The 5000-nt window shown below is 52.2% G+C and overlaps 1 non-coding gene across 1 annotated transcript; it reads right to left on the bottom strand.

Moving 5' to 3' along the window:
• Positions 1 to 637: 637 nt before the first annotated feature.
• LOC134876346 (5S ribosomal RNA) lies at positions 638 to 756 on the bottom strand. The gene has a single exon (XR_010167394.1). It is a non-coding gene; the product is annotated as a 5S ribosomal RNA (ribosomal RNA).
• Positions 757 to 5000: the final 4244 nt, after the last annotated feature.

Raw genomic sequence — 5000 nt, forward strand, 5'->3', positions numbered from 1 at the left:
GTGGCTGGGCTCGGGTGCTCTTAGGCGGCCTGCCACTCTGCACAGAGGACCCCCCCCACTCCTAATAGAGATCCCCAGGGGCACGAGATTCTGGCCGCTGCGGACCCAGGGGTCTAGTCCGAAGAGGGGTGCTTAAGTGTGGGTGCACAGGCTCGCCAGGTGCGCCGGGTAATGCTGAGGGAGGACCAGGGGGGCACGCTGGAGCTGATGAGGCCGCCAAGGGAGCCTCATATTGCGGGTAAGGCTGGGGGAGGAAAAGGATAAAGTGTGAAGCTCCTGCACCATAGGGGTGGTAGGGCAGGGCAGTGGCTGGGCTCGGGTGCTCTTAGGCGGCCTGCCACTCTGCACAGAGGACCCCCCCCCACTCCTAATAGAGATCCCCAGGGGCACGAGATTCTGGCCGCTGCGGACCCAGGGGTCTAGTCCGAAGAGGGGTGCTTAAGTGTGGGTGCACAGGCTCGCCAGGTGCGCCGGGTAATGCTGAGGGAGGACCAGGGGGGCTCGCTGGAGCTGATGAGGCCGCCAAGGGAGCCTCTTATTGCGGGTAAGGCTGAGGGAGGAGCAGGGGGGCCAGGCTGGAGCTGATGATGAGGCCGCCAAGGGAGTCTCTTATTGCGGGTGCACATGATGGCATAAAAGCTTACAGCACCGGGTATTCCCAGGCGGTCTCCCATCCAAGTACTGACCCGGCCCGACTCTGCTTAGCTTCCGAGATCGGACGAGATCGGGCGTGCTCAGAGTGGTATGGCCGTAAACGATGACTGCCGAGGGAGTGCGGCCTGACATAGCTGCAAAGGAGCCCGCACAGAGCGTGGTTCTGCTTCCCTGAAAGTGTGGCCCTGATCCGGGCATGATAAGATGTATTTTTGACCATTATGGTGATTTTCCCCTACTTTATACAGGGGTGCTTTACATTTTACCGGACCTATGTGGGCATTCTCTCCCCGTTGCGCACACCGTCCCTTGGGGTAGTAGCTTCCCTGAAAGTGTGGCCCTGATCCGGGCATGATAACATGTATTTTTGACCATTTTGGTGATTTTCCCCTACTTTATACAGGGGTGCTTTACATTTTACCGGGCCTATGTGGGCATTCTCTCCCCGTTGCGCACACCGTCCCTTGGGGTAGTAGCTTCCCTGAAAGTGTGGCCCTGATCCGGGCATGATAAGATGTATTTTTGACCATTTTGGTGATTTTCCCCTACTTTATAAAGGGGTGCTTTACATTTTACCGGGCCTATGTGGGCATTCTTTCGCCGTGGTGCACTCCCTCCCGGGGTGTAGTAGCTTCCCTGAAAGTGTGGCCCTGATCCGGGCATGATAACATGTATTTTTGACCATTTTGGTGATTTTGCCCCACTTTATACAGGGGTGCTTTACATTTTACCGGGCCTATGTGGGCATTCTTTCCCCGTTGCGCACACCGTCCCTTGGGGTAGTAGGTCCCCTGAAAGTGTGGCCCTGATCCGGGCATGATAACATGTATTTTTGACCATTTTGGTGATTTCCCCCTACTTTATACAGGGGTGCTTTACATTTTACCGGGCCTATGTGGGCATTCTTTCACCGTGGTGCACTCCCTCCCGGGGTGTAGTAGCTTCCCTGAAAGTGTGGCCCGGATCTGGGCATGATAACATGTATTTTTGACCATTTTGGTGATTTTCCCCTACTTTATACAGGGGTGCTTTACATTTTACCGGGCCTATGTGGGCATTCTTTCGCCGTGGTGCACTCCCTCCCGGGGTGTAGTAGCTTCCCTGAAAGTGTGGCCCTGATCCGGGCATGATAACATGTATTTTTGACCATTTTGGTGATTTTGCCCCACTTTATACAGGGGTGCTTTACATTTTACCGGGCCTATGTGGGCATTCTTTCCCCGTTGCGCACACCGTCCCTTGGGGTAGTAGGTCCCCTGAAAGTGTGGCCCTGATCCGGGCATGATAACATGTATTTTTGACCATTTTGGTGATTTCCCCCTACTTTATACAGGGGTGCTTTACATTTTACCGGGCCTATGTGGGCATTCTTTCACCGTGGTGCACTCCCTCCCGGGGTGTAGTAGCTTCCCTGAAAGTGTGGCCCGGATCTGGGCATGATAACATGTATTTTTGACCATTTTGGTGATTTTCCCCTACTTTATACAGGGGTGCTTTACATTTTACCGGGCCTATGTGGGCATTTTTCGCCGTGGTGCACTCCCTCCCGGGGTGTAGTAGCTTCCCTGAAAGTGTGGCCCGGATCTGGGCATGATAAGATGTTTTTTGACCATTTTGGTGATTTTCCCCCACTTTATACAGGGGTGCTTTACATTTTACCGGGCCTATGTGGGCATTCTTTCGCCGTGGTGCACTCCCTCCCGGGGTGTAGTAGCTTCCCTGAAAGTGTGGCCCTGATCGGGCATGATAAGATGTATTTTTGACCATTTTGGTGATTTTGCCCTACTTTATACAGGGGTGCTTTACATTTTACCGGGCCTATGTGGGCATTCTTTCGCCGTGGTGCACTCCCTCCCGGGGTGTAGTAGCTTCCCTGAAAGTGTGGCCCTGATCCGGGCATGATAAGATGTATTTTTGACCATTTTGGTGATTTTGCCCCACTTTATACAGGGGTGCTTTACATTTTACCGGGCCTATGTGGGCATTCTTTCCCCGTTGCGCACTCCGTCCCTGGGGTAGTAGCTTCCCTGAAAGTGTGGCCCTGATCCGGGCATGATAACATGTATTTTTGACCATTTTGGTGATTTCCCCCTACTTTATACAGGGGTGCTTTACATTTTACCGGGCCTATGTGGGCATTCTTTCGCCGTGGTGCACTCCCTCCCGGGGTGTAGTAGCTTCCCTGAAAGTGTGGCCCTGATCCGGGCATGATAACATGTATTTTTGACCATTTTGGTGATTTTGCCCCACTTTATACAGGGGTGCTTTACATTTTACCGGGCCTATGTGGGCATTTTTTCGCCGTGGTGCACTCCCTCCCGGGGTGTAGTAGCTTCCCTGAAAGTGTGGCCCGGATCTGGGCATGATAAGATGTATTTTTGACCATTTTGGTGATTTTCCCCCACTTTATAAAGGGGTGCTTTACATTTTACCGGGCCTATGTGGGCATTCTTTCGCCGTGGTGCACTCCCTCCCGGGGTGTAGTAGCTTCCCTGAAAGTGTGGCCCTGATCCGGGCATGATAAGATGTATTTTTGACCATTTTGGTGATTTTGCCCTACTTTATACTGGGGTGCTTTACATTTTACCGGGCCTATGTGGGCATTCTTTCGCCGTGGTGCACTCCCTCCCGGGGTGTAGTAGCTTCCCTGAAAGTGTGGCCCTGATCCGGGCATGATAAGATGTATTTTTGACCATTTTGGTGATTTTGCCCTACTTTATACAGGGGTGCTTTACATTTTACCGGGCCTATGTGGGCATTCTTTCCCCGTGGTGCACTCCCTCCCGGGGTGTAGTAGCTTCCCTGAAAGTGTGGCCCGGATCTGGGCATGATAAGATGTATTTTTGACCATTTTGGCGATTTCCCCCCACTTTATAATGGGGTGCTTTACATTTTAATGGGCCTATTTTGGCATTCTTTCCCCGTTGCGCACACCGTCCCTTGGGGTAGTAGCTTCCCTGAAAGTGTGGCCCGGATCTGGGCATGATAAGATGTATTTTTGACCATTTTGGTGATTTTCTCACTTTACAATGCGGTATTTTACATTTTACCGGGCCTATTTTGGCATTCTTTCCCCGTTGCGCACACCCTCCCGGGGTGTAGTAGCTTCCCTGAAAGTTTGGTCTGGATCCGGGCATGATAAAATGGCTTTTTGGCCATTTTGGTGATTTTCTCACATTATAATGCGGTATTTTGCATTTTACCGGGCCTATTTTGGCCTTATTTCGCCCTTGTGCACTCCGTCCCGTGGGTTAGTAGGTTCCCTGAAAGTTTGGTCGGGATCTGTGCCTCGGAAATGTGACTTTAAGCTGTTTTGGTGATTTTGGCCTGTTGAAAAAGCTTATTTTTAAATTCCAATAGGCTTAAGGGTCACTTTTTTAACCTTTTGCAGCGTACCATAGCGTTTCCCCGAGTCTCCGGGTGACTTTAATTTTTTACAGTGCAAAACCAGGTTTCAAACGGAGTAGCGGAGGGAAGCCCTAAGCACTTTAGGGCTTCCTCCGCTACTCCGTTTGAAATTCAGCTTTCAAACGGAGTAGCGGAGGAAAGTGGAGGGAAGCCCTAAACACTTTAGGGCTTCCTCCGCTACTCCGTTTGAAAATCGATTTTCAAACGGAGTAGCGGAGCAGAGGCTCGGGGCTTCAATTCCGCTACTCCGTTTGAAACTGGTAGCCGCACAGTCTGCAAGCTACTGTCTGCACGAAATCAGAAACCCGGTTTTCCAAAACAGTAAGCTCCAGAGCAGAGCACCGAGGTTTGGCAGGAAGGTAGTCCGGGTTTCTGTGACTACAGAACGGCCTTTGTCCAGCCGTTTTGGCCCGGTTTCCCCTCCTTTTAAGCACTTTGAAAAGTCAGAAAAGTGCCAAAATCAGACTGAGTCCCAAACGGAGTAGCGGAGCAGAGGCTCGGGGCTTCAGTTCCGCTACTCCGTTTGGGACTTAGTCTGATTTTTGCCCGACAAATGGCAAGCCTGGAGGAATGCAGGGGGCTGCTGCGTGAGTGTGTGTCCCGGTTCGGTGACTCTGAAACGGCCTTTGTCCAGCTGTTAACACCCCCCCCCCCAGCCCCCAGCCCCCAGGCACCCTGCCACATGCATTTTGGCTGGTTTTCTCTCACCTTTTTCGGGCATTTTCGCTGCACTTATGCCCTGTACGACTGGTGGCACGACTCATGGAGGAATGCAGGGGGCTGCATCGTGAGTGCGTTACCCGGTTCGGTGACCCGGAAACGGCCTTTGTCCAGCTGTTAACACCCCCCCAGCCCCCAGGCACCCTGCCACATGCATTTTGGCTGCTTTTCTCTCACCTTTTTCGGGCATTTTTGCTGCACTTATGCCCTGTACGACT

Source organism: Eleginops maclovinus, chromosome 14 (assembly GCF_036324505.1).
Source record: "Eleginops maclovinus isolate JMC-PN-2008 ecotype Puerto Natales chromosome 14, JC_Emac_rtc_rv5, whole genome shotgun sequence".
NCBI lineage: Eukaryota > Metazoa > Chordata > Actinopteri > Perciformes > Eleginopidae > Eleginops > Eleginops maclovinus.